We start from the raw sequence: 24,175 nt of genomic DNA, 5'->3' as shown, positions 1-24,175 counted from the left end.
AAACCAACCCCCCTGAAAAAATTTAAGTAGTTGGGGAGAAAAGTTGCCTTGTGATTACAACCACAAATCACACCTGTTCAATGTATTAGTGTTATATCCATAGATATGAGTCAACCACCTAATAATAAGTAGGGTAAAATGGTTTATTAAATTTTTTAAAATTTATAATCAGTGGAATAGTAGTACCTCAAGGTCACTGTTCTGTGTCATTATCTTTGTCTAGTTTTGTAAGTGCATGAGTTTAGGATATATGGAACCTCATTTCAGATCATGCTCAAAAACAAATTTTAGAATAAATACCTGATATAAACTTTTTAAATGATTTTTTTTCCAGTTCTGCAACCCAGTCCATCATTCCCCTTCCCCATTGCCAGTTAATTGAGTGCTCTGATTAAGTGGGTTTGAGTAATTGTGGTTTGACCACATTGGTGGTTCTTAATACTGGCTACATACTAGAATCCCAATGCCTGGCTGCATCCCAGAACTATTAAATCAAAACCTCCATAGTAGGAGCCAGGTATCAATATTTTTTAAAGTTCCCTGGTGATTACAAAGTACAGCCAAGCTTGAGAACCAGAGCTAATATTTTAAAAACCAGACAAGCATTAGTATAAAACTGGCTGCCTGTTTTCCTTAGAATTTGTATATTACATGTTACCCTATTAAAATATTTAATTATGTATCAAAATAAAACTCTAGAAACAGATCATGAAGACAATGAGATGAGCTTTGCAGTCATCATACTCAATTTAGATGAAAATGAAAAATAGGTCCATTCTATTCAGTGTTTATAGTCCTGGTCTTCCAATAGGTAGTGAAGGAAGTCCATGTACCTGCAACGTATTAGCAGTTAAGTACTTATGATCATTAATTCAGTACATAATGTTGAATCTAGTGAATTAGCAATTGTGATCTGGTAAAAATGTTTTTTACTGTGTGTCTAAGTAACAGTATCAAAAGAAGTCAATCATTATGTGGGAAATATGTCTTCAACTTATTTCTAATAACAAGACCCATGGGAACTTAGAAATGCATGTATTAAACATTTGAAGGAACTTATCATTCTATCTTTTAAATATGCTGATTGTTTTGATTATTTGATGTTAATATAGGAAAAACATGCTCAGGAGAGTTAAACCTGAACTCTTTATATAAATGACTTTTTCTAAATCGCTATTATTAAAGCCAGATGAAAAAAATCCAAATACACAAAAGCACAACCTTACAAACTTGTAAATTAGAGTGATCATTCACATTACAAAAAGGACTTTCTGCTTTACAAAAGGATTCATCCCAACATTTCTTTAACTACAGGCCAGATAGCTTTTTACAATACACATTCTCCTAGATGCTCTAAATACACTGTGAGATCCTAGCTATTTTAAGTAGTCTTCTGGTGAATCCTTTTGTTATGCAAATTTCCCTTCTAATTGATCTGTTTTGTAGATCTGTAAATTTTTTCCTGTAAATCTGAATTTGCTTAAAGCGCCCTTGACTTGTAGAAAAGGTCTTCTGCATTTAAGTTTTTGGTTGTAAAAACAATGGGCTTCCTGTTTAGGCAACATGGCAGAATAGTTAACCTGAAAGCGTCCACTAAAACCATATGAAAATCTAGATAAAATAAAACAAATATATATGTATTTTTTTAATGAACTGCTAAGCTAGACAGAAAATAAATAGATTCTGCAGAGAATAGAAACTAAGACAGAACTGAAACTCAGAGTAGTAGAGCTGAGATCTGTCTACTCTGCAGGGGGTAAGGGGCAGGTCCCTCTAGGTAAGTCTAGAGACTTGTGTTTTAACAACCACTGGAGGTCAGGAGACAAGGCTTTCTGTCCCTTTGGGGTATGGAGTCAGAATTGAGACCATCCATACAGTCTGAACCTGAGAAGAGCTCCATTCTTAATATAAATGTAAATAAGGACTTAAAAATAATCTGCCCATTGGCATAGGGAGATAAGAAGGTAGCTTGTCTTCTCAGCTTGGGTTCAGGGTAAGGGAATGGAGACTCTTCCTTGAGAACCCAGAACTATGGGCAAGCTCCTCACTTTAACTTTGAGTTATTAGTCTGGAAACTCTAAGCTGAAAACATTTACATAAAAATTGGTACCAGGCCAGAGATGCCTCAAGGTGCTAAGAGAAATAAACAAAACATCTCTGAAGGGACATACCTTCAACTAAAGTAGTATAGTATGATGGCTTTATACTACATCAATCTAGCTAAGTTGAAACTATGTTTCTCAGAATTCCTTTCCTTGTGAGTCAAATTACAAAGGAAATTTTCTTGAGAATTGAAAGGCACAAATGAAGGAGCAGCCATTTTAGCACTCTGAAAGTCAGTATAAGACAGCAGGCATTGGCAATTTGCACATGCTATTGCTAATCTTTAAGTTACCTTATTGGTGTTGAGGACCACCTGGGTCTGCAATTCTCCAGTTCCCACTGGATTTTTTCCTTTGGCTTCCCTGAGTCCTGGGCCAAGTGTGGTTACAACTCCATGGTGAAGGGTGCAGGCTTCTGTAGGTCACCAGCATCATTTAAGTTGGAGGTGATGGGAGATAAAGTCAAATTCCACTTTATTCTCATGGGTTCAATTTTTTGTCCTTTGGGGTTCTAATATGACCTTATGGGTTCCAGTTTCTCCTTGATCTCTCCCACTTCAAGTTCAGTTCTCCTTCCTGATTCCCTGCCAAGCTAACCTATGATGACCTCAGGTCCAACACCACATGCAAAGTCAACAGTCTTACAAAGACTTCTTAACCTGCACAAGGTATAATTTCTCTAATGAATCCATTACTCTATTTCACTCATAATGATCTGTTTCCCTGATCAACTCCTAACTGATACACATAGGTTTCCTTCATATGAGCTCAAAACTAATTATGAACACAGAACCTAAAATTACAAAGCACACAAGAAAGAAGTTCTGTCTTATCTTTTTTGAAAGGGTCTTAGTATTGCCATTTGATTTTCTTTTTTCCTTCAATCATTCTCTGGATCTATTTTCCTTAATCAAATAGGATTTCTAATCATTTAAGTTTTTAAAATACTATATTAGATGCAGATAAAGAGAAAATATATGAAATGGAAAATAGATTTAATGAAATTACCCCAAAGGCAGCAAAAGAGGTAAAATATAAGAGGCTCAAGTATATGTATACTCAATGACTAGTCAGTCTCATTCCTAGGTATATATCCCAGAGAAATCCCAAATAGGTATATAAAAACCATGTTAAAGAATGCTTATTTGAGAATTGTTTGTAAAGTGAGACGTTGGAGCTTCCAACACTGAAGAATGGCTAAGTGAAATATTCTGGTGCATATTATGAATTAAGATGCAGCAATTTGATGCAGTAAACCAGATGAACAGACAGCAAAATATATAGATCTTAAAAATAGAATGCTTAATATAAAAAGTGAAAAATAGAATAAACTACAGTATAATAACAGTTATATAAGTTAAAATACATACACAAGGGAAGGAGATGCTCTCTGGAAACAGCCAGTGGTGAAAGGAGCATGGCGGGCAAAGATGATTCAGGCGATTCTGGTTTTCAATAACCATGTGAAGCCACGGCTGGTCTGCTTCTACCAGCATTTCCCAGAAGAAATTCAACAGCAGATTATTCGAGAGACCTTCCGTCTAGTTCTCAAGCGGGATGACAACATATGTAACTTCTTGGAGGGTGGAAGTTTGATTGGTGGCTCTGACTACAAACTGATTTATCAGCATTATGCTACCCTCTACTTTGCATTTTGTGTGGATTCATCAGAGAGTGAACTTGGGATCTTGGATCTCATCCAGGTATGTGTAGCAGGTTTTTGTGGAGACTCTGGATAAGTGTTTCGAAAATGTTTGTGAATTGGATTTGATCTTCCACATGGATAAGGTGCACTACATTCTTCAGGAGGTGGTGATGGGTGGGATGGCGTTGGAAACAAACATGAATGAAATCGTGGCTCAGATTGAAGCTCAGAACTGGCTGGAGAAATCTGAGTGTGGCCTTTCAGCAGTGCCCGCGCGGGCCACGTCTGCCGTGAAAAACATCAACCTGCCAGAGATGCCTCGGAATATCAACATTGGTGATCTCAACATCAAGGTTCCCAACCTATCCCAGTTTGTCTGAGGGTAGAAGATGGCTGAACTGAGTCCTTGGAACCAGCAAAGCCAAGCCAGTCCTGCAGCAAAACCCGCTCTGCGCCCTGAGGAGTCCAGCCTCGGGCCCTGGCCCCTGCTGTCCTGGAGCGGGAAGGAGTCCTGTGTCCACTGCCAGCCTGTGCTTGCTTCTCACGTGTGCAACCTTGCCTGTCTCTCGTACATGTGACCACTGCAGATGTGAGGGGCCCTGGCTTCCTCAGTGGGGGTCAGGTGCCCAAGCCACTTGCCCCCTTCACCTGCCACGTGCAGCCACTCCCAGGGACTGCAGACTGTAGTGAGAGGCCCCTCTGCTCCCAGAACTCCACCACGAGGATGTTCTCTGACTCGAGTCTTCAACCTTAGCACCACGAGGCTCCCTGAGGTCCTGTAGCATTGACTTTCCTGGTGAGGTGCCATAGCTAGAAAAGGGCTGACCCTCTAGATTTGGGGATGTCGTGAGTGGCAAATAAGGGCAGGATTTTATGAGATCCAGAGTTGCCTACTGGCTCTACTAGAGTTGGCACACTCAGGATCCTTTTGTATAGCCACGCTGTCTCATCACCACCTCCTGTGGCATACACTCCCCACTGCCATAGCCCTGGCTCTGCTCTCCCAGGTGTTTATGTGCAGGACACAATCCAAATCATAAGCCTGTTGTTTGCCTGCCCCCCACATTTCTGCCAATAGGGAGGGCACCCCCCACAGCCAGAGGGGTCCCCCTCAAAGGGGAAGGGCCCTGTGTCTGTAGAAGGCAAAGCTGACAACATGTGGAACATCTCAGAATTATGACTCTTCCAGGTTTAAAATACATTCTCCTCCCGAGGAGCAGACGGGTCGGTTGCTGTGTTATGAATGATGAGTCTTCTTTGTACAGGAAACCCAGTGCTGTCTACACCAGCTTCTGGAGCATGAGCGTCTGAGCTGGGGTCGTGTGTTCTGGACCTGGCACAGGGGAAGGCTGGGGACACGGGCAGCCTGCTGGCTGAGACCGGTGGCAGTGCAGCATCTTCTCCCCAGTGTGCGAGGGGTCCCTGCGTGAGCTCGCTCTGGCCACGCCCTGTTCCCCTCAGGTGGCAGTCCCCTAGAGCTAGCTGTGGAAACCTGTAAATGTTTACGTGTGATAAGAGCCTTTCTTCCTGTGGTTAACTTAGAGCTGAAGCTGCTCCTCGAAGTAGTGCCTCTTACTCCTGCGCTGCCTCGGGGCCGGGTCTCAGGTATGATGTTGAGCTGCCTTGAGATTCGGGAGCTCGCTGCGCCATCACGGTGAAGTCTCCCGGCCTGGGGACTTCTTGTGCCTGCCGGCCGGTGGCCCAAACTGTTTCCTCAGGCCTCCTGATGCTGTCACAGGGCCCGTCTGAGATGGTGCCCGACAGGACCATGGTCAGGACCACGTCTTTTCCCGCTTTGAACAGTGCTTCCTGTAGTTGGTGCCCTTTGCTCCCTTTAAGGAGGTTAAGGTAGCTTCTTAACCTCAGTCTTTTGGAACATCTCCGATAACCTCAGAGATGGGCAGTGTTGATCAGAAGGTAGGCCCTCTTATGTTGGAAGAGGGGAATGTAGGTTAATATATCTATCTGATGTTAAAACCTCTGATATTCTTTTAAAGAGTTTAATTTTTTTTTTACAGACATTTCAGCATATTCACATCCCTCTCTTTCACATTTGCTGAAAGTAATACAGGAACAAAGAAGGAAAACGATATTTATGTTGCACCTCCTGTAAGGTGGCATGAGCAAGATCCTTCCACAGTCTTTACAACAAACACTGTTATCTCCATTTTGCAAGTCAAGAAAGTAAGACTCAGAGAGGTCAAGTAACCTGCCTTAGGTCACAAGGGCTAAGAATTGAGACTGTCTGCCTAAATCCACAGTTCATTTTTTTCACTTCTCAACATGGCTTCTCCCAATTTTATTTTCTTTCTTATGGATAAGGAAAGCTCAAAAATATTAGGTAGCTTCTCAGAAACTGTGATAAAAACCGGCTTGGTAGCCAGTCACAGCATCAAAGAGTGTAAGAGCTGGAGGGTCCTCCACATGCCTCCGTTGAACTGGTGAGGAAGCAGAAGCCCAGAGTGTTTAGTGTTGTGTCAAGGGTCACAAAGCTAGACCCAAGTCAGTCTTCTTTTTTCTTTTTTTAAAATTTTTATTGGAGTAGAGTTGATTTGCAATGTTGTGTTAGTTTCAGGTTTACAGCAAAGTGAATCAGTTATACTTAAAAAAAGAAAAAATGCATACACTAAAAACTACACTACATCATTCTGAAGTACCTAACAAATTAGGAATTGAAGGAAAATTTCTTAGCCTAATTAAGTGTATCTATAAAGAACTTACTTAATGGAGATGCTTCAACACAGCCTTGAAATTCAGTGGTAAGACAAAGATGGCCACTATCAAAATTTTATTCAACGTTGAACTAGAATACCTAAGTGGCACAATAAGAAAGCTAAAAGAAATAAACAGTATGAGTATTGTAAAGGAAGAAACAAAATAGTCATTATTCACAAATGATATATTAGTGTGTGTTAGTTAATAGTAACATTAGCTGTTATGGCAGATAAACTGAAAATTCTTAGTGGCTTGACTCAAGTTTCTCACTCAAATCATAGTCCAATGTGGGAGTTCCTCACTGGACAGCCTTTCACATGATTACTCAAGAGCCCAGGGTCCTTTCATATTGTTATATGTGACCCCCTTTAGGACCTTAGAGTCTCCTCCAGTCAGCTGGCAAATGGCAAAAGGAGATGGAGATTCGTATGTGGGAAGTTTTAGGGACTAGGTATAGCACCATTTCTGTCCACATTACGTTTTCTAGAGTTCAGTCACATGGCAAAACAATTGCAAGAGAAAATGGGAAATGTGGTATAGCTGTGTGCCTAGGAAGAAAAGGAAATGAGTCTCATAGGAATCTTTGTCTCTGCCATGTTTTCTGTGTAGAAAGTGCAAGAGAATCTACACACAAACTTTTACATCTATTAGAAGACCTCAACAAGATTGGATATTGTAAATTGGGTACTTCCATAACGTGTGAACTGGCAATTCACAGATGAGAAAACACAAATGACAAATATGAAAAGGTGCTCAACATCACTAGTCATTAGAAAACTGTAAATTAAAACAATGGTATGATCTGAAGAGTATGATTTCATACTCTTCAGATTATGAAAAATTTTAAAGATTGATAATGTCAGGTCAGAATGTGCCTAAACAGGAACTATCGTACGTTACTTTTGATTGACAGATGACTTATTTTGATATGTGCAATCAGGCTACAGCTATTTTGTCTCTTTAAAGAAACTTTTTATACTTTATTTTGGTTGATTATAAAACATCACCCTTATTGGGTAATTTCATGTTCCTTATTTCAAAGTTCTTTTGGGAAGTGAAAGTAGGGATACTTTATTTTGACCCCTATGATTTGACTGTACCTATACAGTACCTCCAATTTGTCTTTCTTTTGAAGGAAGACTCTTGCTGAACCAGAAATAATCTATGCTTCTGGGAAGTATTTCTTACCATCACCAGAAAACCATCCTCTGCAATGTGAAAGTTGCTCACAAGTTCCATATTCTTCTGGAGCTTGAATTTCTTCTTTTTTTAAAATAAAGATGTGAACTCTATTCTCAAAACAAATGCTTTATCTATTTTTAGTGCCAGTAAGATTGGCACATAAAATTTTATTGATATTATGTTTTTAATTTTTAACAAAAATTATATATTTAAGGTATACAACATGATTTAATACACATATATATAGTCAAATGATGACTACAATTAAGCTAATTAACATATCTTCTCAAATAGTTAGCATCTTTGTGTGTGTGATGAGAGCATCTAAAATCTACTCTCTTAGCAAAATTCCAATATTCTACAAAGTATTATTAACTATAGTCCTCATGCTGTAAATTAGACCTCTAGACTTACTCATCCTACGTAACTGCAACTTTGTACCCTTTGACCAACATCTCCCCATTTCCCCCAATATTGTATTTTTACATGCAAAAAAACCCTCTCCAGAGTCAGTAAGTAAAAGACATGTTACAATTTGATGTCATGGGAAAAACATGGGATTTGGAACCATATATATAGAAATGAGTTGGAATTCTCTGACACTCACTAGTTTTGCAACCTGGGCAAATTTCTTAACATCTCAGAACTTCTGTTTTGACAATGTTATATACCCCACAGAGTTGTCATCAGGATTAATACAACATATACAAAGTTACTGGCAACATGGTTAATATCAGTAGATGTTAGCTAACGTCTCCTGCTCATATTCACTGAATGTTCCACTATCATTACAGTATGTTAAATCCTGTGTTTTTGTAGGTGTGACGCTTAGCATTTGGTGCCAGTTTTTTGCCTTCCACTCTCCCTTTCTCTACACTCCCCTACATTCTTATATTTTGCCCTATATTTTTTTCCAATCTCCAAAATTCAGATGAAACCATGTTCTAATAAACCTGCTAATTCACCCTAACAAACTTTCTACATGACATGCCTTTGTTTCATTGACTCATTCTTTTAACAAACCAAGGACTGTATGTGTTTTAATTTGTGTGTCAAATAATAATAATGAACAATTAGTTGTGCTTTAGATGGAAAAATAATAAATTTCATATAAATTAATTTTAAATCATTAATGAATGTACATTTTAATCATGGATTACAGGGAGAAAATTACAAAAAACTGCTATTAATATTGATGTTACAGTTTTATCAGGTTTTAAATTTTAAGCACTTTCATTTTAAGTGTCCCATATTTTAGTAAAGCACATATATTTGAGCAGTATTTTGTAATGTTATTCAATATCAAAAATTTTGTCAATGTTTCAAGTTTCTGACTAAATAAAATTAATAATTGATAATATTTTGTGTTAATAAAATGATAGAGAAATAAGCCAATCACAAAAGGACAAATATGGTAGGATTCCACTTATATGAGGTACATAGAGTAGTCAAATTTATAGAAATTGAAAGCAGAATGGTGATTGCCAGTGTATCAGGGGAGGGGAAAATGGGTAGTTGCTTTTTAACAGGTACAGAATTTCAGTTGGAGATGACATAAAGTTATGGAGATGGATGATGGTGATGGCTGCATAACAGTGTGGATGTACTTAATACCACAGAACTGTACTCCATCTTTATGTTATGTATATTTTACCACACACACACACACAAAGATGGAAAAATGTTCAAAGAGAAAATAGTCTTTTAATCCACAGCAAACATCAGGCATGTTTGATTACAGCATCACCAAAATATTTTCAATTTGATAACTCCTTCTCAATTCTTTTTCTGCTTTTTCACAATACTACCATCCATGGTGACAAATCTCACTTTTTGAATACTGGGATTCTACAAATTCTATTTTAGACCTTCTAAATTTTAACTCTTTAAAGTAGTTTTAGGCAAAAATCTTTCAAGTACAGCTGAGTATTCATTTGAATATTTTAGGTTTTTTCCGGAGTTCTCAAAATATTTGTAAAAATTGCTTTTATTTTAGGGAAGAAATGGCCATTCCTATAAAGTTTGTGCATATAAAGTCCTTAAAGAGAGAGCTCAATAAGAGAAAATGTTTAGTCTCTGTTTTGAAAATATATAGTTTTAAGTGCCTTGATGTTGTAGACAAATATCAAATCTGTTATTTTCCTTTATTGTATTTTTATTTAAGTGCAGGATAACGATGTCAGTTTAAAGCATTCCTTTTTTCAGCTATTTCACATCATGCAGTTCTTCAAAGTGCTTGCTTTGATAGTTTGAATATCATTGGTTTCTTCCAAATACTCAGTGGCTCTCATGACTTGATCACCAAGTATCACTGCAAATTAATGACTTGCTTCCTCCAGTCCAGTTATTATACAGTTTTTAATTGACTTATTTGGAGTCACCCGTGACTCGATTACTATTTTTTTAACTGTATCAGACACATTAAAACCAGAAGCATCCTTATATTTTAGATACGATATATAAATTTTGAATATGGCTTACAGATATTTTAAAACATGATCAAATCTTTAAAGAAGCCTATATTGAACAGAAAAATCACAGCAATCCCAAAGCTCAATGGAAAATTAAATTACAGTATACAACCTCAGTGCAAAGATGCTAAGATGGTTTGTAAACAGCACTTAATAACAAAACAGCACACCTCAAATGTGGTCAGATGACACATAATGTCTACTTCACTATGATTACACTAAGGCAAGTTTTGTCAACACTTTATTTTACAACGCAGCCAAAGTTGCCGTGATAAAAATATTCTCAGATTAATCATCAGTAAATGTATTTCATGAGTATAAGAATATTGAGTTCATTCAATCTGATCCCTAATTCAAGACCTAGTAATTTCAAAGGTAGTCCATAGAGTATTCACTACTACACTTTGTATGGGCAAAAGAGGTCTCAACTGTAATTTGCTCTTTGTGTAAAATATTTGACTAAAAGAACTTGGACCTTCTTAGGAAACCGGTAACAAAATATCATGGACTGTTCTTCTCTTGGCCAGACCATAGTTGATTGTTTTTATCATAATGGAAAACAGAAATTGGCCAGCGTGTTCCAAAGGCCCTTCATACCCCCATCAAATTCAATGCCCAAACAGTATTTGGATATTGCACACATCTCTTACAACCATTTAGCTGAAAATGAGACACTTCAATAGTAAATGATTCCTGAGTGTGGAGCTGGTATTGCTCCCTTGGTGATTAGTTTCAAGGGATGGGGAAAGTACCTGCAACTCTACAGCCAAGGCTCTGGGGGCAGACCCAATTCCAGCAAAGGGAGGGGATGTTCTGACCCTATTATATTCTCTGAAGCAATATTACCTTGACCCTTGAACATCACAGGTCTGAACTGCACAGTCCACTGATACACAGATGTTTTTCACTAACTACACACTACAGTACTACATGATTCATGTTTGGTTGAATCCGACAATGCAGAACCCAGGATGCAGAGAGCCCTCCCATCAAGTTATACTTGGATTTTCGACTGGGGGATGAGGAGGTGTGAGGGTTGGCAACCCTAACCGGCGCATTGTTCAAGGGTCAACTGTATGAGCCAGTGGTGAAATTAATTAATTATAACTTCATTTTAATTTCCCCCCTATTTGAGATACAAAGTAGGTAAACAGAGAGGCTTCAAGCAAGGATTTGCTTAGGCTATACATTCTCTTTCAGCAAATCTGAGTCTACCTTACAGGAAGGTCTATCAACCATGATTGTTCTATTTTGCTAAAGAAACTCATCTGTTCACTTGAGAAGAAAAAAATAACAGCATAGCTGTATCAAGGGTGTCATGGGTCCTAATACAAAATTTTCTCAAGGATCCTTCATAACAAATGTATAGCAAAGTATATATTGGCTGTAGTTTTCTGGAGTGTAAGATTGCCCTTCATGAGAATGAAGTCTTAATGGTTTTGAGGCCATTCATAAAACTCTCAAAGAAATTTATTAAAATAAACAGATTGTGAGGAACAGAGACCAATCTGTACAGCCTATAACCTCTTCACCTAGTAACTTATTTAAAATTGTTAATCATGCGAGTTACTAAAGGAGCTTTTCAGTGTCCCAGGTTGAATGGATGTAGATCTACAAATCTGAAGCTGTTTTCTTAAGATCCTACTCCCTACCTCCCAATATCCGGCATAGTTCTTAGGACATGGGAAGTAATAAATATATGAGAGCCAGATTAATAAATTAAGAAACATTTGTTTGTGTTTGTTCAGAATTAGAAAAGTAAAATTTTACTGCCAAAATCCTCTAGTAGAATATGTCTGGGGACCCAGGATTAGCAAAACTGCATTACTGTTAGGGTTAGGGTTACTCATACTTACTTACCATAAGCCGCAGGATAGCTATTTTGGACTGTTGAAAATTATCATTTCCCCTCACCTTTCCTGATCCAGTTTGTACTATTTAGTTTGTTTGCATACTTATTCACTCCACAAATATTTGAAAATGATGTCTTGCCTGCTTTGAGTCCATCTACACAAAATTGTCCCTGAAGAATTCATTAAATTAAACCAGCTGGGGAAGAGGAGAAAGACCTTCACAGAGCTCTTTCTGGTAGGCATAATCCTCTTGCTCCTAGGAACGGTTACTATCCTTCTACTTAAGTGGGTCTCAGCATTCTGAAGTGAGTTCTTAAGTTATAAAACAAATTTGTGCAAGAGTTATCTTCTAGGTGGTTATCATTTTTACAAATTGATGAATATCATAGTATATTAATATAGGCATAATCAATGGTTTAAAAATACACTTAAATTGCATGGAAAATAAAATTAGTTAATATTAGATGAATTTGAGAAAAGACTAGAGTAAAAACTTTGAAACCGTTTTTGAGTTGCATCATAATAATACAATGGGAAATAAATAAAATTGCAAATCTCTTGAAATATACAGTTTTATTTACATTTTTATTACCAAAAAAGAATTTTGTCTTTGGGAGGAACTCTCCATGGCTGGGAGGATATTACCTTCTGGATCAAGATACTTCTAGAATGTCTTAAAAGAAATGTCTAATTGAAAATATAAAGTATTAAAAATTGGAGTAGTGAAGCTATAATCTTGTGCAGATTCCAGATATGCCAGACTGGGGAATTTCTGGAGTGGTACAGGAGAAAGAGCACAGAATTGCAATCAGAAGACTGGTTCAGTCTAGCTTGACTATTTATTAGCTTGGTGTCTGAAGCTCAGTTCCCCATCTCTAATATTTGCCTATTGCTTGTTGTTATTGTAAGATTCCAATGAAATAATGTATAATCTGTTCTGCTATAACACTTGTTTTGAAGACACAAATTTTTCCAAAGTGATTAACATATTTTAAGGGAAAAATTTGAGCATAACACAAATTTCACCTTGCTTATGCACTATGTAGTCCACAAGAAATACCAGGTGAACACAGAGAACTGCACCCAGCTGAACCAGCCACATAGGAATATGCAAAACAGACACGCACACACCTCAGACATCTGCCAGGTATCTCAGTTTACCACCTGTGTTATGAGCCACACCCATCCACATCTGGTGATATAACGTTCTCTCTGATTTCAGGTCCCTTGCCTTCTACCACTTTACAAAAATTCACAAGCAGCAACCCTTCCAACTCCCACTTCCACAAGCAAACTTAAGGTCTTTTTCAAAGAAAAGTGACATTGTAATATATACACACACATATACTTCTTACCCATTTGACATGTGTAAAACTGTGCTACCATTTTTTTAATGAGGTTTTTATCTTTTTTTTCAATGTGTCACTGATAAAGTTTCTGAGTGCTGTGCCCCAACCCCATTTTCCCATAACCTCTGTTTTTTATTGTTTTATTTTGCATAATGCAGTGACTTTTAGAAACATGTTGCATCATAACAGAAATAGCAGTATGTGAAAGTGCTTTGTAATTTGTAATATGATGTTTTGGCTACTGCTGATGCAATGAACAGAATATGTCATTTCAAGAGAAAGAAAAATATTACTTTCTTTATACCCAGAGTTAAGCTTGTCGTACAATTGTAGGAAATAAGTTTTGAGGCCCTGGAATCAGTTGTTGTATCCTTAATCTTAGCACTCCTTCAACTAGCAAGTGCTTGAGTAATAGACTTCCAAAACAGCTACTCTAAGATTATTTCAATCACACTTGATTTTTCATGTGAAAACTCCAACTCTTCCAATTCAAATATGCATTTTTTTTTCACTTATGCAACCCAATTTTAATAATTCAGGATTATTTAATAATTATTTAACAATTCATGATCTATTTTGTACTTTAGTTTTTTATTACTGTGTGACAAATTACTACAAATTAGGAGTTTAAAACACTTAAATTTATCTCTCACAATTTGCATGGGTCCATTTCCTCTGTGTGTCTGGGCACAACTTAGCTGGGTCCTCTGCCTAAGGTCTCATAGACTACAATCAAGGTATCAGCTATGGCTGAGATCTCATCTGAGGCTCAGAGTCTTCTTTCAGGCCATAATGGTTGTTGGCAGAATTCAGTTCCTTGTGGTTGTAGGACTGAGGCCCTCAGCATCTAGAGACTACTCCTCTCCACAGACAGTTCACAGCATAGATGTTTATTCTGCTGGCCTCAAAGAAGAAATAATCTTTCTGATGTCTCATTTTCTTGAAACGGTTCACCTGATTGGGTCAGTCTCACCCGGATATTCTCCCTTTTGATTAACTCACAGTCAGCTGATTAAGGGCCTTAGTTACCAATGGAAAGTCTCTTTACCTTTGTCATGTAAACTAATCAAAAGAGTGATGACCCCATTATATTCAGAGATCTTGCCAACACTCAAGGAGAGGAGAGTAAGCAGGGTGCGTATACCAGGGGGCAGGTATCTTGGAGGCCATCTTAGAATCCTGCCTACCACAGTAAGTAAATTATCCAGGGTCTTCACTCCTCCTCCAAATTTTTGCACAGATATTTATTCCTGTTTGCATCCAGGGCAATAAAGGTACAGCAAGGAAATATACCCATCAATCCTCTCAAACCATGGTTCTGGTAGAAGTTTAAACACGAAAAATTCCTAACAATGTTGAATTAGGAAAGTTTGGAGAGTTGCCTATGGGTTTCAGTTATACATACATTTTTTTTGTAAGCATAACTACTGTAAAAATGTAATGCTTGAATTTTTTATCTGTCTGTGCCATTTGCATATATTTTTAAATGTTGTGTATATTTATCCAAAGATAAAGTATAAATAATGCCATAGGATACCATAGCCTCTTTTCTGAAATAAGTTTGTTCTTTGAGCCTTTTCATGAATTTTTGTTTAGTCCAGATTAATTAATTCATAATTCCTACTTCCTGATTAATATAACAAGACTTTGAAACCTAATCATTTGGGATTTAAAATCCTAGCCCTTTCAAGCATTTAAATTCTCTTGTAAACTATATCTATGTGCCGTATAAGGTGATTTAATAAAGCAGTCTCATCTATTGGCTGCTCATTGAATTTTTTCTAATTATGTAATGAGGGAATGTTGCCTTTTTGTGCACACCCAGACCGAAAATACAGCTCAGGGTCCATACCTGTCTTATATCCTTTCTGGATGAAAAGTCTACTGTCTGCAGAGACATTATGCTATAGTCAGGGCACAGGGTGAATATGATCATTAAGTCAGGAAGATGAGGGTTATGAGTATAACTACTGTAAAGGTGGAATGCCAGAGTTGTTTTTTATCTGCCTATACTATTTGTGGACATTTTTATTCCCAAAGAGAACTGTGTAAGTAATGTCATGGGCTCCCATAGCCAACTTTATTAATTTTTCACTGTATGATCTTGGGCCAGGTTCTCACCCTCTCTGAGACTTAGTTTTCTTACCCTGCAAAATAGGGGTAATAATATCTATTTCATAAGCATGTGAGTTTTAAATGAAATATTTAATATACAGCATCTGAAGCATGGATATTCAGTACGAAGTAGTCCTCACTCCTCCCCTAGTGGCTCCTAGGAGTAGGAGTCCTGGCATTTTAAGTCCCTCTGTGATGTAAAAAAACATACTAAAAAAAAAAAAAAAAACTAAGATTTACTCAATGCCATGTGCTATTCTAAATACTTTATATGTGCTAACTGATTTAATCCTCACAACAACCCTATGATGCAGGAACTAATATTATCCCTGTTTTATATATGAAGTAACTGGGGCACAGAGGAGTTAATATTATTTGCTCAAGGCTCCTGAGGTAGGAGGGGGCAGAGCCAAGTTGTTAATCTTCATGAACCCGGCAGCCTAGCTGTAGAGTCCATGCTGTTAATCATTCTACTGCTCTGCCTCTCACAAGAATGACCAAGAACACCAAATGATGGGCCAGGGTCCCCATCAGCTTTTAATAGCCAAAGATTGCTTTTGGGGTCCTCCTGCCTCTCTTTAGTTCCCATCCATGTTCCTGGCTCCTTGCTTACTGTCTCCTTTGCTGGAGATACACACATTCCCAGTGGGCTTTGCTCTAATTGAAATTGTTCACTATTAGTATGCTATTATTGCTCCTGAGGCAGCAGCTAATAAAGATCTCTGGCTTTAATTCACCCTATATTTCCTTTGCATAGATGACTCAACTCTCAAACAAAAATGTGACATCATCCTTTAGGAATCAGGGAGCTAATTATCTAATGGTGGAATAGCATGGGGAGGAAATTTCGGTGGGAGATTTTTCCAGCACCCTTCAATTCTTTTCACTTATTTCAAGTTCTGCCTAGCTTCCCTGACTTTTGGAATGTGAGGCCCACCCTGCCCCATGGAGAGACAGAGTTCTCAACTAGGACCAGGAAAAAGAATCCTTAACTCCTGATTACAGGAGACACTGAGCACGAGAATTACATAAAGTAGAAAATATGCCTCCTTTCTCCAGAACAGGGGGTTTGATGGATACAGGAGAGTTGTGTATGGATGCTGAATCTGGAAGGGACCATAACTGAGGAAGGAAGTTTGGGGGACATAGAACCAGGAGTTCAGAACCAGTTCCCCACACTGACCCTCTTCTTTTGAATCGCAGACTCTTTCAAATGTCTAGTCACTAATCTCTGCTTGCTCATCCTTACAGAGATTCCAGTATTTGCAGTCAGTTCTACTAAGACATTGTGTTCAAAACTTTTAGGTCCATATAAAAGAAGAACTTACTATAATTTTTCTTTCACTTCTGAGTAATCTAGATGCCTATGCCATGTAAGGAGGTAGCCACAGTCTGAAGCAACTGAACAAGTTACATCAAACAGATTCTTTTCTTTGCTTTTTGTGGTGGCTTGAAGTAAGCTTGATAACTCCTCCATAAAAGACGACCATTAGCATCAATCTTGACCATGCCCTTCACCTTTTCTTAGTGCATCGCCCTTGCCAAACATAAACTGTGACTGAATTAAAAATATCCCCCAACCTGGGCGGGCTCCAGCATTCTGTGTAATACTTGGAATCCAGAATGGAATAAACATTTTTTGCCACCATCTTCCCTAAAGCTAGGTCTCATCTTCAACCCTGTAATCCTGAGTTTAAGAGCACTGGTGGGTTTCTGCTAGGGGTCCTTTCACACGCAGGCTTTTCCTTCTTTGGTAATGAACAAAGAGCAAGCTTGCCCTGTCTTCATTCCATCTTAAAGTAATAAGGAAACACAAGCTTTAAATGACACAATAAACCAGATAGATTTAATTGATATTTATAGGGCATTCCATCTGAAAACAGCAGATTACACTTTCTTCTCAGGTGCACACGGAACATTCTCCAGGATAGATCACATCTTGGGTCACAAATCAAGCCTCAGTAAACTTAAGAAATTTGGAATCATCTCAAGCATCTTTTCTGACCACAACACTAGGAGACTAGATATCAATTACAGGGGGAAAAAATGTAAAAACACAAACACATGGAAGCTAAACAATACACTACTAAATAACCAAGAGAACACTGAGGAAATCAAAGAGAAATCAAAAAATACCTAGAAACAAATGTCAATGAAAACACGACAATCCAAAACCTATGGGATGAAGCAATAGCAGTTCTAAGAAGGAATTTTATAGCAATACAGTCCTACTTCAAGAAACAAGAAAAATCTCAAATAAACAATCTAACCTTACACCTAAAGGAACTAGAGAAAGAAGAACAAACAAAACCCAAAGCTAGAAATCATAAAGATCAGAGCAGAAACAAATGAAATAGGAACAAAGAAAACAATAGCAAAGATCAATAAAACTAAAAGCTAGTTCGTTGAGAAGATAAACAAAATTGATAAAACTTTAGCCAGACTCATCAAGAAAAAGAGGGGGGCTTCCCTGGTGGCACAGTGGTTGAGAATCTGCCTGCCAATGCAGGGGACACGGGTTCGAGCACTTGTCTGGGAAGATCCCACATGCCGCAGAGCAAGTGGGCCCGTGAGCCACAACTACTGAGCCTGCGCGTCTGGAGCCTGTGCTCCGCAACAAGAGAGGCCGCGATAGTGAGAGGCCCGCGCACCGTGATGAAGAGTGGCCCCCACTTGCCGCAACTAGAGAAAGCCCTCACACAGAAACAAAGACCCAACACAGCCATAAATAAATAAATAAATAAATACATAAATAAATAAATAAATAAATAAATGAACGTGAATTAAAAAAAAAGGAAAAGAAAACGAAAAAGAGGGAGAGGACTCCAATCAATAAAATTAGAAATGAAAATGGAGAAGTTACAATGGACACCACAGAAATACAAATCATCCTAAGAGACTACTACAAGCACCTCTATGCCAGTAAAATGGACAACCTGGAAGAAATGGACAAATGCTTAGAAAGATATAACCTTCTAAGACTGAATCAGGAAGAAATAGAAAATATGAACAGACCAATCACAAGTAATGAAATTGAAACTGTGATTAAAAATCTTCCAACAAACAAAAGTCCAGGACCAGATGGCTTCACAGGCGAATTCTATCAAACATTTAGAGAAGAGCTAACATGCATCCTTCTCAAACTCTTCCAAAAAATTGCAGAGGAAGGAACACTCCCAAACTCATTCTACGAGGCCACCATCACCCTGATACCAAAACCAGACAAAGATACTACAAAAAAAGAAAATTACAGACCAATATCACTGATGAACATAGATGCAAAAATCCTCAACAAAATACTAGCAAACAGAATCCAACAACACATTAAAAGGATCATACACCATGATCAAGTGGGATTTATCCCAGGGATGCAAGGATTTTCAATATACGCAAATCAATCAATGTGATACACCATATTAACAAATTGAAGGATAAAAACCATAGGATCATCTCAATAGATGCAGGGAAAGCTTTTGACAAAATTCAACACCCATTTATGATAAAAACTCTCCAGAAAGTGGGCATAGAGGGAACCTACCTCAACATAATACAGGCCATATATGACAAACCCACAGCAAACATTCTCAATGGTGAAAAACTGAAAGCATTTCCTCTAAGATCAGGAACAAGACAAGGGTGTCCCCTCTCGCCACTATTATTCAACATAGTTCTGGAAGTCCTAGCCACAGCAATCAGAGAAGAAAAAGAAATAAAAGGAATCCAAATTGGAAAAGAAGAAGTAAAACTGTCACTGTTTGCAGATGACATGATACTATACATAGAGAATCCTAAAGATGCCACCAGAAAACTACTAGAACTAATCAATGAATTTGGTAAAGTTTCAGGATACAAAATTAATGCACAAAAATCTCTTGCATTCCTATACACTAACAATGAAAAATCAGAAAGAGAAATTAAGGAAACAATCCCATTCACCATTGCAACAAAAAGAATAAAATACCTAGGAATAAACCTACCTAAGGAGGCAAAAGACCTGTACTCAGAAAACTGTAAGACACTGATGAAAGAAAACAAAGATGACACAAACAGATGGAGATATATACCATGTTCTTGGATTAGAAGACTCAATATTGTGAAAATGACTATACTACCCAAAGCAATCTACAGATTCAGTGCAATCCCTATCAAATTACTAATGGCATTTTTTACAGAAATAGAACAAAAAATCTTAAAATATGTATGGAGACACAAAAGACCCTGAATAGCCAAAGCAATCTTGAGGGGAAAAAATGGAGCAGGAGGAATCAGACTCCCTGACTTCAGACTATAGTACAAAGCTACAGTAATGAAGACAATATAGTACTGGCACAAAAACAGAAATATAGATCAATGGAACAGGATAGAAAGCCCAGAGATAAACCCATGTACCTATGGTCAACTAATCTATGACAAAGGAGGCAAGAATATACAATGGAGAAAAGACAGCCTCTTCAATAAGTGGTGCTGGGAAAACTGGACAGCTACATGTAAAAGAATGATATTAGAACACTCCCTAACACCATACACAAAAATAAACTCAAAATGGATTAAAGACCTAAATGTAAGACCAGACACTGTAAAACTCTTAGAGGGAAACATAAGAAGAACACTCTTTGACATATTTCACAGCAAGCCCTTTTTTGACCCACCTCGTAGAGTAATGGAGATAAAAACAAAACTAAACAAACGGTACATAATGAAACTTAAAAGCTTTTGCACAGCAAAGGAAACTATAAACAAGATGGAAAGACAACCCTCAGAATGGGAGAAAATATTTGCAAATAGATCAATGGACAAAGGATTAATCTCCAAAATATATAAACAGCTCATGTAGCTCACTATCAAAAAAACAATCAACCCAGTCAAAAATTGGCAGAAGACCTAAATAGACATTTCTCCAAAGAAGACATACAGATGGCCAAGAGCCACATGAAAAGCTGCTTGACATAGCTAATTATTAGGGAAATGCAAATCAAAACTACAGTGAGGTATCACCTCACACCGGTTAGAATGGGCATCATCAGAAAATCTACAAACAACAAATGCTGGAGAGGTGTGGAGAAAAGGAAACCCTCTTGCACTGTTGGTGGGAATGTAAATTGATACAGCCACTATGGAGAACAGTATGGAGGTTCCTTAAGAAACTAAAAATAGAACTACAGTACAACCCAGCAATCCCACTACTGGGCACATGCCCAGAGAAAACCATAGTTCAAAAAGACACATGCACCCCAATGTTCATTGCAGCACTGTTTACAATAGTCAGGTCATGGAAGCAGCCTAAATGCCCATCGACAGATGAATGGATAAAGAAGATGTGGTACATATATACAATGGAATATTACTCAGCCATAAAAAGGAATGAAATTGGGTCATTTGTAGAGACGTGGATAGACCCAGAGACTGTCATACAGAGTGAAGTAAGTCAGAAAGAGAAAAACAGATATTGTATTTTAACGCATATATGTGGAACCTAGAAAAATGGTACAGATGAATCCGTTTGCAAGGCAGAAATAGAGGCACAGATGTAGAGAACAAATGTATGGACACCAAGGGGGGAAAGCAGGGCATGGGGTGGGTGCTGGTTGTGGTGGGATGAATTGGGAGATTGAGACTGACATATATACACTAATATGTATATAATAGATAACTAATAAGAACCTGCTGTTCAAAAAAATTTTAATTAAATTTAAAAAAAGAAAGGATAGCAATTTTAATACGATAAAATAAAATTAAAGGCATAAATTTTTTTAAAAAGCAGGTTGTTCTCAGAGTGTGAGAAAGTCCTAGTGGCTGATTGCAGTGTCAGCTGGGCTGTAGGTGGCTTCCGGGGCATGGAAAAGTACAGTCCAAGATTTAAGCAGGTAGAAATACCACCAAAATCTTCAGAAAACTAAAACTTTTTATCTTTTAATATTCCAAACTCTTCTGCTCTGTTAAAGTTCTGTCAGTGACACTAAGATAATACTGATTTTCTAGGCTTTTTTATCCCTCTTATTTCAATATATATGGTTGTTGTTTAGAAGAAGGGAAGGAAGGAAAGAAGGAAGGGAGGGAGGAAGGAAGAGAAGAAAGAACTCCTGTTGCTTTCTTATCCTAAGGCTTTGATCAAAGTTTATTATTTTTTTTAACATCTTTATTGGAGTATAATTGCTTTACAATGGTGTGTTAGTTTCTGCTTTATAACAAAGTGAATCAGTTATACATATACATATATCCCCATATCCCCTCCCTCTTGCGTCTCCCTCCCACCCTCCCTATCCCACCCCTACAGGTGGTCACAAAGCACCGAGCTGATCTCCCTGTGCTATGCAGCTGCTTCCCACTAGCTATCTGTTTTACATTTGGTAGTGTATATAAGTCCATGTCACTCTCTCACTTCGTCCCAGCTTACCCTTCCCCCTCCTTGTGTCCTCAACTCAAAGTTTATTATTATGATCAGGATACAAAAGAGAATTTTCTTTTGGTCTAAGAACTGGTGCCAGGGGCCCAAAGCTGGGCAAAAGAGTTGTTAAGTGTCTCACATTACAAACAGAGCATCTACCAAATATTTTCTTTAGGGCTCACTAAGTAGCAAAACTCTTCCTACTATATCAACTCTCCTTCTCCCACAACCCAACCCACAGGCTAGTAAGGTGCCCACTGGGCAGGAAAATGCAGGCAGTGCAGTTACAGCTGATGGGTGGCTGAGGTTGCTGAGGGGGGCTGAACACGATTGAGCCCTCTCATGTAAGGGACCCCATTGTGCCTATATGTGACTATATGTGCCTTCCCAACATGTCATTGAGAGATGTCATCTAGAAGAGGTAGGAGATTGGACATAGAAGAGTTAGGAGCAGTGACTAGAGAGGAAAATGTGTTTCTGGCTTCCTCCTCACCATGGTCAGTCTCCTCAATAAACAGGTTATAGAAGTGTAAAAAAAAAACACCAAAATCTGCTGCTGTGTTCATGAAAAGTCTAATGGACCTAGTATTCACTTGAATCTTCACATCTGTTTCCATAGAGACATCATTTCTGCCTACATATTTTCTAACTCACCAGGTCTGTGGTTTCTCAAGTGCTCTGATGCCAGATTAAACAATATGATTCTTTCATAACTAGTTCCTGATCATCTTCCTATAAAAACAGCTGGTGAGTAGGTAGACAGCTCCAACTCCTACATCACATTCTTAAGGTAACTATGGATTTAAAGACTTGGGCTTATTTGGAGAAAAACAAAAACGGTGGAACAAAAGCAAGAGAATATCTCTACCCTATTTTTATGCTTTATTAGAGCGCCTTGATATTCTGGATTTAATTGTAGAAGCTATCAGTTTGTATATTTTTTGGCAGAGTGACTGAGAAGCGACACAACTTAATAGTTAGGAATTTGTGTGGTCCTTGGGGTTAGCTTGCCTGATAGACTAACAGTTAAAAGTGAGTGGTTTTTAAATATATATTAATTAATTAATTAACTAATTAATTAAAATATACACTGGATTTCTAAGACTTAATACAAAATAAAAAGAATGTAAAATGTCTCATTAATAGTATTTATATTGATTACATGTTGAAATCATAATATTTTGGATATATTGGATTACATAAAATATTGAAATTAACGTCATATAAAAAAGTGAGTGGTTTTAACTCAGTGCCTCAGTTTCCTCATATGAATAATAAGGCTAATAGTGGTGTTTATACTAAATGACAGAGGAATAAGTGAATTAAGACATTTAAAGTGTTTAGAACATTGCCTGGCACATAATAAAAACACAATATTAATATTGTTTTATTAGTATCATCATGGTTATCAAAATCTACAAGCAGATCTCAAAGTATATTTGAGATTTTTTGCCTCCCCTCATTTCTGAGATTCCAGAAGCAATTTAAGGCTGAGCCCACACATGGCAGGAGTTACAACAAAAGGAAGGAGACCTGTTTCTTTCCTTTTTTTTTTTATTGGGATATAGTTGGTTTGCAATGTTGTGTTAGTTTCTACTGTACAGCGAAGTGAAGTAGACCTGCTTCTGATCGCGAGTCCATGGTCTGTTGAACAGGACTGTTGCCCCTTAACTTGCTTTGCCCTTTGGCATTGCACCCAGCACAGCCCACGTACAGATGGGCCCCAGATAAATGATTACAGGAATGAGGAGGAAGAGGGCATAAACCTCGTGAACATGCCCACCTGTGAGGCTCTACTCTTACCCTAATATGAAATCAAGTTCAAATTCATTTACCCAGGGCAGTGTTGTTGTTAGCCATGACTCCTTCACAGGCACATACTGTATCTCCTTTGCTAGTGTCTGGCACTCAATAAATATTTGTGAAATAAATGAATCAGTTAATTTCTCGAAGTGCTGGTGCTATAGGATGGAGTAAGTTACAGCTAGAAGAAACAAAGCTTCAGCTGGCAAAATCTTAAGACAAGTTAAGGAGAGAGAACTTTGGTCAAAGCTCCATGATTTTGAAGGTTTGTGCTCTCTCTTTTCCTGCAGCCCCATGTAGTCTGTCTTAAAGTGTTTCTACATTGTAATATGACCCAAGTTATAGGGTTTGACCTAAGCCTCAACCATGGGGCTTTGTTTGGAGGGGGTAGACAAGATGCTAATTTCTCTCCATTTCTTCAGTCATTGGAAAAAGACTTTCAACATTATTGTTTATCCCAGCTGTCTATTTATTCCCATGAAGAGATAGCATGCCAAACCCTTCAGCTGTACTGAGCGGGCTCACAGCTCAGAATGCCACTGGCAAATCAAGTTT

The 24,175-nt window shown here is 37.9% G+C and overlaps 1 protein-coding gene and 1 pseudogene across 5 annotated transcripts in view; both read left to right on the top strand.

Moving 5' to 3' along the window:
* ANKS1B (ankyrin repeat and sterile alpha motif domain containing 1B) overlaps positions 1-24,175 on the top strand; it is a 1,156,005-nt gene that overhangs the window by 892,926 nt on the left and 238,904 nt on the right. The window lies entirely within an intron of this gene.
* LOC132372661 (AP-3 complex subunit sigma-2-like) lies at positions 3,524-4,187 on the top strand (annotated as a pseudogene).

This window comes from Balaenoptera ricei, chromosome 10 (assembly GCF_028023285.1).
Source record: "Balaenoptera ricei isolate mBalRic1 chromosome 10, mBalRic1.hap2, whole genome shotgun sequence".
NCBI lineage: Eukaryota > Metazoa > Chordata > Mammalia > Artiodactyla > Balaenopteridae > Balaenoptera > Balaenoptera ricei.
Note: the sequence above shows the minus strand (reverse complement) of the source record. Positions and strands in the feature narration are given on the sequence as shown.